This window comes from Ictidomys tridecemlineatus, chromosome 13 (genome assembly GCF_052094955.1).
Source record: "Ictidomys tridecemlineatus isolate mIctTri1 chromosome 13, mIctTri1.hap1, whole genome shotgun sequence".
Lineage (NCBI taxonomy): Eukaryota > Metazoa > Chordata > Mammalia > Rodentia > Sciuridae > Ictidomys > Ictidomys tridecemlineatus.
The window spans coordinates 72,349,750-72,362,095 of NC_135489.1; the positions used below are offsets into that span (position 1 = coordinate 72,349,750).

Below are 12,346 nucleotides of genomic sequence, written 5' to 3' on the forward strand. Positions count from 1 at the left end.
AGGAATGAGTACTCAGTGTCAAACTGCTGCAGTGACAGGATCACAGGCTTAGGGGCCAAGCCCTTCACCTCTGCCCCTAGAGCTTTGCAGTCACAGTTGGTCAGCAGTCTGGAGAAGGTGGTGACCTGCAACATGGGCACACAAGCCATCAGCCAGATTCAAGCAAGGGCGCAGAGAACTGGTCAGAACTCGGGGCCAGTGGGCACTCAGACATAAAGAAGCCCAACCCAGAGCAGCTTTTACATACAAAGAGTGGCTGAGTCAAGCAGAACCTCAGGGTCAACAGATGTCAGAGAGAAGACTTGCCCTGACCCAAAGCTGCCTTGGTCTCCTTCTGAAATGCCAATATCTCTCTTTCTGCTTTCAGCACAATGCCATTTCTTCTTGTAATCTGGCTTCCTGCTATCTGATGGAGTTAGTCACTGGCAACTCTCTCTCCCCTCAGTAGTCCTCAATTCTCTGCTATGGACCATACTCCACAGTGCAAACCCAGTCGTTTTAGGCACATAGGACCTCAGCTCTTCAGAACACTTCTTGTTTTTTTTTTTTTTTTTTTTTTGGTCCCAGGGATTGAATGCAAGACTGTTTAATCACTGAGTGACATCCTTAGTCCTTTTTTTATTTTGAGACAGGGTCTTGCTAAGGGCCTCTACAAGTTGCTGAGGCTGGCTTTGAACTTGAGATCCTCCTGCCTCAGTCTCCCAAGCCACTGGGATCATGGGGATGTATTATTGCACCTGGCTCCAGACCCTTTCTCTGACCCTGTCATTACTAACAAGCTTCCAATTCCTACATCCAACTTACACAGAAGACATCCAAACCTATCCCAAACAGATGTCACCACTGGCTCCCAAACCCATTGCTCCTCCCTGGATTCTCATGGTGACTGCACAAAGCTGCAATGAGTTCAGGAAGGCTATCCTCTTCCTCTGCCTCCCTTCCATGGAGTCGGTGATTAGCCCAGCCATGCTGTCTGCTAACCATTTGCAATTTTCACCATGACAGCAGCCTCCTGACTGGTGTATCCTCTCAATGTCAGTCTCTTGTCACTGCTTTCCCACTACCTTACAGTGGGGTGTGTCCACCATGTACACTTTCCTACATAGCTCCTCTCTGCACAAGCAAGACCAAGCTTAAAGCTGCAAGGCCCTCCCCATGTCTCTCCACCTATCCTATCCCCATGACCCAGCACTCATGAAGCCTGAACTTCATGCACTGTCAGCAGTCCCTTCCTGGGCTCCTGCACAAATGCAGATTCAGACTCAATATCTGTGCCCCAAGGAGCCCTCTGCCTTTGATGCCTGCCCAGGCAGCCCTCATGACCAGCCCAAGTTGCCTCTCTTAAGAAGAACTGGCTGTTGGATATAGAAAATGAAAAACACAAAAATAGTGCAGCCTGGGAGAAGGGAATAAAAAAAAAGCCATACAATGATAGCATTGATCCTTCCCCTGAAAGAATCTTTACTGGTGACAAGACCAGCCCTGGGGAGGAAATACTCATCCAAGCCTAGACTAGCAGTCTCTGGGAAGAAGCCAAAGTATTGACCCTTCCTCAGATAAGTCCTTTCTCAATGATAGTACAATGAGACCATGGAGGGAAAGAGATGAATACTGACCTCGACACTAGACCCTCCATCTGGTCCTCTGACCGCTGACCCCAGACCCTCCATTAGACACACTCTACAATAATTAGGTTACCTCTCAGTATAACCTATATAAGTGCAAACTTCCCCTTTGGCTGATGGCTTATTTTCCTCCAGCAGAGTGGATCCATCAGAGGCATCATCCCATTCCTAAATGAAACTTCATTCCTGAATAGAGAGCTTAGCTGATGTGTGAAGTTTGCAACCAGCCAGGTTCTTTTCTACTAACACCACCTATGATCCATGCCCCTGCCTGGCTGCACAATTTTCACTATAACACTAAGGGCACCAGCTTGGGAGGCATCAGAGTCCATTACTCTTACACTCCAAGGATGACAAGTAGGCCAATCACTTACATCTGGGGTCTGCTGGCACTCTGGGGAAGTGAACATTGTGCCTGGTGCTACTCTCAGAACAGAGCTCTGCTCACAAACAGGCAAGAGAACCTAACTGAACTTATCCTCCTTGATCCTAACATGAAGGGGACACATCCATTTCCCAGAGTGAATGGTGCCTTAAACGGAGTGGAGACCTCCTGGCTCCTGGGTAAAAGAGGAAAGGGAAAGACTGTGGGGGCAGTCACCTCTGTAAAGATAGCGTGGCACTCTGAGTCTGCATTGCAAAGTTGGGTCTGGAGGAAATCTGCAAAGGAGTGATGCTGCTGCTTGTTCCAGTATTCCTGAGACAGTGTCTGTGCAGCAAATGAGCCCAGCATGGAGGTGCTCAGCCGCACCACAGCATCTGGTGTGGCACAGTCCAGCAGGACCAGCTTGGCCTCAGATACTCTGAGATATGGCTCCTGTGTCAGGTCCCTGGGGCCCTGCCTCTCCATAGCCTGCAGTACCACAGAGGCACAGGCATCAGAGTGGTAGCCGATGAAGACGTCAGCAGGGCTGTACTTGTGCCCATCCCGGAACTGATGGGCCTTCACGTCAGCGAAGTCCTCTGCCCACTGCGTGAGCTCCTGCATGATGCTCTTCTGCCACCCCTGCAGCACCAAGCTGAGGTCCAGGTAGTGCTTCTCCAGCCGGTTAATAAGGGGCACGGGGAACTGCTCGTACACCACATTTTTCTCCTCGATATCAATCAGGTGGAAGTCAGGGTAGAACAGACACTAGACGCAATGGGTGCTGAGCCCTAGGTCCACGTACTTCTGGCCCCCAAGGTAGATGTAGTACTGGTTGAGTGCATCGTATAGGCTCTCATAGAGGTGCTACAGGTTCAGCAGCACCACCATCTTGCCAGTCTCCATGCAGATCTTCACCCGGTTGATGTTTCTGCAGATCTGGGTGTACTCCTGGTCCCGGGGAAAACTGGAACCAAAGATGATCTCAGGCTGCTGGTCCTCACCGAAGAATAACTGCTGCAGGATCTGCAGGGCCATGTAGTTTTTCATCAGCACAAGCAAGTAGCGGGATTCAGCTCCTTATAGCTCCCCCACTGCTGCCGTCTTCATATCCCTGAAAATGTTCTGCTTGATGAGCTCCAGGGTCCTGAGCTCTCCTATGTACCTGACCTCAGGTAAACTGGCCATGAAGATATCCAAAGCAGGAATGTCATCTTTGCCACTGAAGTTCCGAAGGACTGCCTGTGCAATATCCTGTGGAGAAGGCTTCTTGTTAGATGCTCTGGTGGTGGCAAAGACCATCTTGATGAGGCTATAGTAGTCGCGAAGCCCAAATAATTCCTTGTTCTGCCTGCTGCACACTGTTTTATAGGCCTTGGGAAAAGGAGCGAAATACCCTCGGACCCTGTCCTGCACCAGGCTGTCTGAAGAGTAGATCCCTCTGGCACTCTCTATGAGCTCCTTCTCACTGGGGCTGCCGCAGGACACAAAGATGCCCCGGTTCATCTTGGCAGGGTTGAGGGCCCAGTTGGAAATACCTATGAAGCCGACTTTTTGGTGGGGGGAAGGATCATCTTCAATGCACCCGTCTTCCAGCAGTGGGTGCAGAGCCTTCAGGGGCATTTTGAGGGAATCCTCTGCCAAGCCAACCTCATCCAACACCACCACAGACACGTACTGCTGCAGGTCCTTCCCCCGCTGGAAGTGAGCAAACTGCTTGAAGGTGTTGATGATGCCCTGTGGGGTGCAGTGGGGGCTACACTGGAATGACACCAGGTGGACCTGCTTTAGGCTGCAAAAGAGAGTGGAGTGTGCGGCCTGGCCCTGCATGGCATCTGCCACAATGGTCTTGGCGAGAGATTTGGAGGTTCGGAGCTTTCCCACAAGGAAAAGGGGTATCTTCAGCTCAATGCAGATGATCATCATGAAGACATTCTCCTTCAGAGCCAAGTTCCTGGCTATGGTTTTCCTCAGAGGCACCCCACTCAGGAAAAGATCCTGTGCGTGTGTGATCTCGTCCAGGATGACCCCGCTGTTGTCATATGGTCCTGGAAAATACCTGCAAATGGCTCTGCGGTAGGATTCCTTCTCCTTTAGGGAGGCATGGTAATAGACCCCCACAGCCATCAACAGGGACCAGAGGACCGGGTCTCTCCTGAAGTTATTTTTGCTGACACTGGTCTCACAGAGAAAGGTGTTTAGCTTCACCAAGAGCATTTCGCTGTAGCCATGAAACCATGTGAACACCTTCACACAGCGCTCCACATATCGGAGGCTGACGAAACTGCACTCACTTTCAGTGTTCCTCATGAACCTCTGAGAGGCAGAGAGCACTTCCGTGATTACGTGAGTCTCGTTCTCGCTGATCCTGACATGGTCCACCAGTCTCTGCACAATCTGCTGGATGTAGAGCTTTTCAGCAGTGTCATTCAGTTGCCCAAAGTCCCACACCAGAGGAATCAGGCTCGGGGGCAGGGTGTGGACCCGGTACACCAGCTGCCTGAGGGGAATGGAGCCCAGCCTGTCTGCTGTTTCCTCTGCACTGACCCTGTACCCCAAACCAACTGACTCCAAACAACAGATGGTCTCCTGGGAGTGCTTTCTGTAAGGGTTGCAGGCAGCTATGATGTGCAAGCCTGAGTCCTCCTCCAGGGGCTGGCCATCCACGGTCTGGTCACACAAGACTTCCTTGATACAGCTTATGGCTTCTGTTGTGTTGGCTTTGTCAAAGAACAAGATAGTGTCCAACTGGTGTTGGTCCTTATTGGATAAGGCAGTTTTCTCAGCCTCCAAGACTTTGGAGTAGATCATGGCTGCAGTTGTTCCTCCATGAACCTTGACCAACTTCATGGTCTCAGCCTGGGTACCAGCACGCCACAGATCACTAAGGAATTTAATGAGCCTGGTTTTCCCACAGCCGGTTTCTCCCATGATGATAACTGGGATCCCACAGCGGAACCGCATCTCAATGGCCAGAATCTTGAGCATGTTGTCTGTTGTAAGCTCATATGTTACATCAGGGTCCAGGGCCCAAGAAATTCCTAGTGGCTGGCAGAGTCTCAAGATTTTCTCATGTCTGGGCAGGTTATCAAAGTCAACATTGAAGGACACGCCTTGAAGAAACAGCCTTATGTACAGTTCTTCTGTTATGACATCTTTCATGATTATCTTCCTATTGAGATGGTTGATGGCATCAACACTGCCATTCTCATTGGGCCAGAGAATGGAAGCCTATGAATGTCACGGTCTCATGGTCACCATTGAAGAACACATATGGGTGAGACTCTGACTCCCACCTCCTCCGGAGAGTGAAGGGGGCGAGCTCTTCTTCATTGACACCATCCGTGGTGACCGTGTGCTTCCCAGGGCTCTGGTCAGAGGTATGAAGTGTTGGTGTGGCAAAGTCTCTTGCCATGAAGATCATGAAGGTGACCACAAAGTTCTTGAAGCCCCATAGTGCGTCTTCAGTACATCCTGGATTGCAGAATGAAGAGGCCTCACAGTCCTTGAGCTGACAGTTGAGGAACCGAGCAAAATTCCAGAGTTCTTACCAGGAGGGGTTGATGACCCCGCAGTATATGAGTAGGTGCTGGATGCACTCCCCTGGGGTACCTTCAACAGAGCCTTCTTGATAGTGTCTAGGTTTTCTTTTTGATGGAATCATTTTAAATATTGGTAAGGTCTTTGGAAAGTGGCACTTTGGAACTCTCTCTCATCCATTCCAGGCTCTATGACACTCCTCTCAGGGCTCAGCTCCATGGCTATCACTTCACTGGGAGGTTTGCAGGTGACTTTGGGGAAGATATAAAGAAAAGTGAACTGGGGGACATGGGGATTCTGCAAAGAAGAGACATAAGTAGAAGTTAGAACTTGATTTCCTGGCAGACACCTTTCATGCAGTCTAGCCTGGATGGGACTTTATGAAAAAAAAAATCACTTGAATGCATGTGGCTATCTGCAGTCTATTGTTCACAGAGGCTGGCATCTGCATGTTAGGGTACTACCAAAGCTCAACTATGGCAGCTGTATTATGAACCAGGAAACCATTTCCAATCCTGCGGCTCCATCTCTCCACTAAGAACAAACGGTGTGTGACAACAGAATTCCCACCAGGTAATGGGTTTCTATGCGTGAAGTGTCCCTGCCATGTTCACTGGAAGAGAATATAGGAGACAGTGTCTGTCAACAGAGGAATCTCCCATCACTCAGCATGGCTGGGACTCAACCCAGACACACAGCACCAATCTGACAGATCCAGACAAATCCAAGATGCTGCCAATCAACACAAGAGCATTCTCATTCCAGACATCATTGAATTTTAAGTCCAAGCATGCATTTCCCCTGCCACTGTACATGCTGCTCCTCTAAGGCAAAAGTGGGAAACAACTAAGATGTGTCACCCCAAGCCACAGGCCACAGAATCAAAAGTGTACCATGACCACCTGCAAATGCCCTTGTACATACCTGCTTTGAAGACCTCCTTGACTGCACTAAATTTCTTTCTGTAATTTCAATGATATATAAATGGATCGGATTCCAAAGCCACATTTTCCCACTTGTATCCATTAGGTATTGTAAAATGAGGAGTTGAAAAGAAAGACCCAAGTTCCAGACTGTACCTAAAGACAGAGAAGCATGGGTTTAAAAATAAACAATTGCCAACCATCTCTCCCAACCCCCAGGACCCTCCTGTCTTTTTCCTTGAGAGAAGGGTATCGACCACAGGTAGGTGTAGAAAGAAGAGACTCTTCATACAGGGAGAAGCAGGTGGGTCCCTTGGAATTACACCTTCTGATGTGGCCATTTGGTTGCCATATGGGAACTGACCGAAGCAGTAACATAAAAGTGGAATATCATGAGCTTTTTCCCATACTGAGAATCCCAGAAAGACAGGAGGGAGCCCAGGACGCGGCCCTCATCCACCCGAGTGTCAGTCAACTGAACAATCTTTAAAGGGATCTTTTCACTGTTTAACTTCTTTTTCAGTTTTTCATGCAATCTCTTCACATAGAGAGATTTCCCTGAAATGTTAAAATAAGGAAATGAGATCCCAAGCCTATGGACCAAGAGAAAGAGAATCCAGAGAGATTAGAAATTATGTCTCAGGCAAGAGCAGTGGCACCTGCGTGTAATCCCACCTATGTGGGAGGCTGTGGCAAGAGGATTGCAAGTTCAAGACCAGAATCAGCAATTTACTGAGGCCCTAAACAACTTAGTGAGACCATGTCTCAAAACAAAAAATAAAAATGGTTGGGGATGTGGCTCAGTGGTAGGGCACCCCTGGGGCAAATCCAGTTTAAAAATAATAAAAACAGTTATTTCTCTGTGTAAAATTCAAAAGTGATGCAAGGGAATATCAGAATAGAGCACAACTCCACCATGAAGTCAGAGTCCCCAGCTGTCACCCACTCAGCATCCTGGCATTCTCCATGATGACAGCAGTGAAAGTGTAATAATGTAAAAGCAGAGGCATGTCCTGGGTGGGTAGGGGAGGGCAGGTTTTGTCCTGACAGGGCACAGTGATGCCAATGGGATGAAATAAACAGAATGGAAGTCACCACTTCTTTCCAAGGACACATGTCAGTGACTGAAGGGAGGGTGCGAAGCACTCTTCTTCTGGAGCCAGAGCAGCTGTGCCTCCTCTGCTCACACTAATGCAACCCAGAAAAGGTCAAGGGTTTACACAAGAAAAAAGTGACCTGCAGAGAAGTCCATCCAAGGAGGAGCTGGGCTCCCGGGAACTGCAGCCTGGGTGGAAAGGGGGCCCCTTCTAGAGGAAGTACTGACTGTAGGCAGTCAGACCCTCCTGAGACTCACTTTCCCACCTGCACAGGGGTGTCATCTGAGATGCCCACTGCTGCAGAGGCAGGGGTCATTGGGAAACCCTGAGAGACTGCCTGCCCACCCCAGTGTTCTCATTACCAACTCCCGCTCTCTCCGAGGCCACCATCCCCACACACATCCGGTCTCTGAACACAGCTGCTGCAGACAGGGTCTGTGCTTGGACCTGGTAGTGATGTGCCAGGTAGTCCTGGATGGCATGGAGGGGTGCCTGGGGGACGAGGTGGACTTTGTGCTGGCTGAAGGCTGAGGGCAGGTAGCAGCATTCCTGTGCCGTATCACAGACCACCACCAGCTGGTAGTCCTCCCAGGGACACTGTGTGCACAGGCTGCGGAACAGGGCCTCTGCCTGGCAGGCCACCTCGTAGCTGTTTGCTGATCCGCAAACAGCAGGCTGTAGACCTTATGCCCCTGGGAAACTGGGGCCAGGCAGCGATGCAGGAACAGGGCCACCTCCTCAAATGTGGTCCCTGGGGTACAGAGTAGCACCTCATCGAAGGTGGGCAGGGGCTGACCTGGGGCCTGCATGTAGATGGCCAGGGCAGCCAACAGCACCTCAGAGTGGCCACACATAACCAGGTTGGGCTGGCCAACCTGCAGGCCCAAGGAGAGTGACCGTTCCACAGGAGACCTGCCCATCCTAGCCAGGCGAGCCAGACAATGGCCCAGGGCCTCCAGGTCCAGGCAGCCAGGCAGAAAGACACTCATGCTCTCCCGCGACTGTTCCATGATGGCCCTCAGCTTGGTCACCAGGTTGATCTCAGCGGATTGCAATGGAGATAATTTTTCCATCACTGTCCTCACATGGTGTCTGGGGGCCTCATTGAACCCCTCGGTGGCCCTTAAGACGTCAGCTGGGGTGGAGTTGTCTTTGATGAAGGACAGCATCATGAGGGCAGCTTCGCTGGGACTCTGCTTCCTGAGCTCGGTGCTCAGGAGGACCAGCTGCTCGGCCGTGTAGAAGTTGAGGTAGAAATGCTCCCTGCGCTTTCTGCTCACCAGCTCCTTCCAGTCATTCAGGAAGTGCTCCATCTGCCTGCAGAGGGCTTCCAGGAGCTGGGTGATGTCCCCACTCTCTGTCAGCTGGCTTACCAACTCCAAGTGGAAGTCCATGTGGATGGAGACGCCATTCCTGGGGCAGCAGGAGACCTTGGCAGTCCAGGACTGGAACAGCATGTTTCCCGCAGAGTACATGTTCAGGAAGGCTTGCATGAGCCGATGCACATAGCAGATTAACTGGGGGAAACAAGGGCATAAGGCAGATTTCCCAGTGAGCTACTGCAGGGGGATATGCTAATCTAGACACACACGTGTTCTAAGTAAAGGGACTTGGGTTCACTCCTCCCATAGGGTCACTGGGAAACACGAAAAGCCTAGGGAGAGGGCAGCTACCTTCAGGAAGAGATCAGGTGGCAGATAAGAATGTTGATGTGCGCTGGACTGCGCTCAGTGGTAGAGCACTTGCCTAGTATGTGCCAGGACCTGGCTCTATGGCTGCACTGGAGGAAAAAATGTCAATTGTGAAGTACAAACAAACTGTAAGGAAAGAACCTATAACAGGAGATATCTATATCTATATATCTATATATCTATCTCTCTCTCTCTCTCTCTCTCTCTCTCTCTCATATATATATATATATATATATGTCATATATATATGACATATATATATATATATATATATATATATATATATATATATATGAGAGAGAGAGAGATAGAGTGTGTGTTAGAGAGAGAGAGAGAGATTTTTACAAAAACCAACAACCTGTGTCAACAATTATTTCAGGGTTTTTTTTTTTTCTTGGTACTAGGGATTGAACTCAGGGTGTTCTACCATTGAGCTATGTCCCCAGCCCTTTTTATTTTAAGACAGAATCTCACTAGGTTGCTGAGGCTGGCCTCTAACTTGCAATCTTCCTGACTACCTCCTGAGTCACTGATGTTACAGGCATGTGCCACCACACCTGGCTTGATTACTTTAGTTTTGAAGAAGAGTGCCCATTTGAATCTTGTGGTGTTTGACAGAGTAAACAAAGACATTTGTGCTTCTTTTTAAGATCTATCTACTTGGTCACCTCCTGCTAAATGCAGCTGATTAACCACCAGTGGTGACAGATCTTAAGGATGCCTCCAGGGCCTCCAGGGCCTGTCCCACTTCAGATGTGGCTCCGGGCAAGGTGCACCCTTCAGACCCACAAGATCCACTCTCTAGAGCCACTCTGTCCACCGGAGGCCAACCCCTGCCCCTTCCCCTTTGCAAGCAGCAGGGCAGTGAGCATGCCCAGCCTGAGGCAACAGGGCACCTGCTCACCTCAGAAAACCTCTCCACTTCCATACTCTTTTGGTCTTTCTTGCCAGACATCAGCATCAGCTTGTTTAAAAGATCCTTCAGCTCTTCCAAAGTGTAGGAGCGCTCTGGTTCCAGGCCACTGTGACCCCCAGGGAGGATCAGGCTCAGGATGGCATCTGGTGAGATCTGGGAGGCACAACATGTTTAGAGGCCATTTTCTGGTGGCTGAAACCCTGACTCTGCAGCAGGCCAGCGCATGCCACCAACACTGCACCTAGAATCTGGGAGGGCTCACCTTCTGGTCACCTGTGGGTGCCCTGATCTCATAGATGCCTCTGCTGTTGATTGCTGTGGCCACAGACAGGGATGAGAGCTCAATGGATCCATGGCTTTCCTTCACTGTCTTCAGCCACTCCAAGTTCCTGGCAGAATTTCGCTGTTGGGATAAAAGCAAAGAACATTGGCCAGAGTTCGAATGTCTTCCTGGATGTCCTCCTCCTGCCTTTGCCCTTGCTGGGCAAACTCCAGCCACTCTCCTCCAGGGCTCTGGGTGTAGCTGCTCACCCAGTGCCTAAGGCTGACTCAGGTGCCTCTGACGGTCCCTCAGGACCCTGCCTGGTCCCCAAGGACCCTGGCCACTCAGTGTGGCTGCGCTGGTGCCTGATTCCTAGCTGACACTTGGAGTGCACGTAGCCTGCACTTATGGATGATTGGGTGGATGGCCACAGGCCACACTCCCAAGTGAAATGCCACCATCCTGTTACGTACCCAGAACAAAGGCCCTCTGAGGAGAGATGCCTGACTGAACAGGAGCCCTAAAATCTTAATGTCCTGCCATGGTCCCTGAGCATGACCCGAAGAACTTGAAAAATTGCAACAGAATGCCAGCTTCTAGCAGAAAAACTAAACTGCAAATTGCTCTCTCTGTCCATCTTCCCACCCTCCAACCACACACAGGATTGTCCCAAGGCTGATGCAGGCCTCTGGACATCTCTTCTCGTTCGGCGAGTTATGAGTGTACGTTTACTCAGATGCTGGTACAGGTAGTTTACTGAAGTGTTTTTTTTTTCTGATAAAAAATCAAAAATTAATTGTGAAAAATACTCAAAAGTAACCAAACAAAATTACTACCATTCAGAGAAAACTGCTGCACACCCTTTTGGACATTTCCTACCATGTTCTTTCCACACTTGTCCTGTAGGGTGGAGACTGCTCTGGACATGCAGTTCTGTAGCTCCATTCCAACCCAAGACAAAGAAAGCATTTCCATATGTGAAGAAAAGCTGGTTTTAAACATTAGTTTAAATGGCTGCCTACATTCCTCCATGCCCACGTGCCCTCAAAGCACAGCTGCTCCCCAGGGCTGCAAGACCTTCATGCCTTGGAACCAGGCACAAGACTCACCAATTTACGGGACAGATGGGGGTCATTTTGCAGAGCCTTCCAGAGTTCTCTCAACTGTTTCATGAACTCGCTGAAGCCTGCCTTCTTGTCCAGCTTATACAGCAGGGATGCATAGCCCTGCACAGCATCATGGAAGCAGGCCACCAGGTCCACGTCAATGTCACTGTCTCCAGTTGAGATGGAGGCCAGGTCCACAAACACCTGGAGCTCGGTGATGCGTGGGGCAGAGAACAGGTCAGCACAGGACCACTCCAAGATTCTGCACAACTCTCACCTGGAGCACGATCCTTCGTGAGGCCATCAATAGACACTAAGTAAACACCTAGGATGTGTGATACTTCCTGCCTTCAGTTAGGACACCAGGGCACCTTTTCTTTAGTAGCATATGATGACACCACTGACCAACATCTAATCTTTACCAAACAATGTCTCAGGCACTGTTCTTGGCTTGTGTGTAACTTATTTCCTTTAATCCAAAAACATCATCACTTAAACAATTCAGAGTCAGTTGGTTAATAATATGTGGACAATTACTTATTTAAAAAAAACTGAGATAATTCCCCCAGGGTTAATTACTAATCAAAGGATGTACATCAAAGCAGACTCAGGAATACAAGGTGGAAGCAGCACAGCTCTGTATGAGAGTTGGAGCCAGCACAGCCTTAGTGGCAGCAGGAGGTGGTCTTCTAGGCTCTGCCCCTGCTCCACCTCTTTGAACTTTCTTTCTTACCTCTCCTCCCCTGCCTCAATCTAGTCCACACAACCATGCAGGCTGCCTAGCGCTAGGCTGGAAGAGAAATGCCCATTTTCTACAAGCTT

The 12,346-nt window shown here is 49.8% G+C and overlaps 1 pseudogene across 1 annotated transcript in view; it reads right to left on the reverse strand.

The window, feature by feature from the left end:
• Positions 1 to 1,832: 1,832 nt before the first annotated feature.
• Positions 1,833 to 12,346, reverse strand: part of LOC144369682 (E3 ubiquitin-protein ligase RNF213-like) — a 40,402-nt pseudogene continuing 29,888 nt past the window's right edge. Inside the window, exons 12-16 of the transcript XR_013429433.1 lie at positions 11,528 to 11,728; positions 7,912 to 9,066; positions 6,817 to 7,010; positions 6,454 to 6,608; positions 1,833 to 5,826 (exon numbers count right to left, since the gene is read on the reverse strand). The product of XR_013429433.1 is annotated as an E3 ubiquitin-protein ligase RNF213-like (transcript). The remainder of the gene's footprint in view (positions 5,827 to 6,453; positions 6,609 to 6,816; positions 7,011 to 7,911; positions 9,067 to 11,527; positions 11,729 to 12,346) is intronic.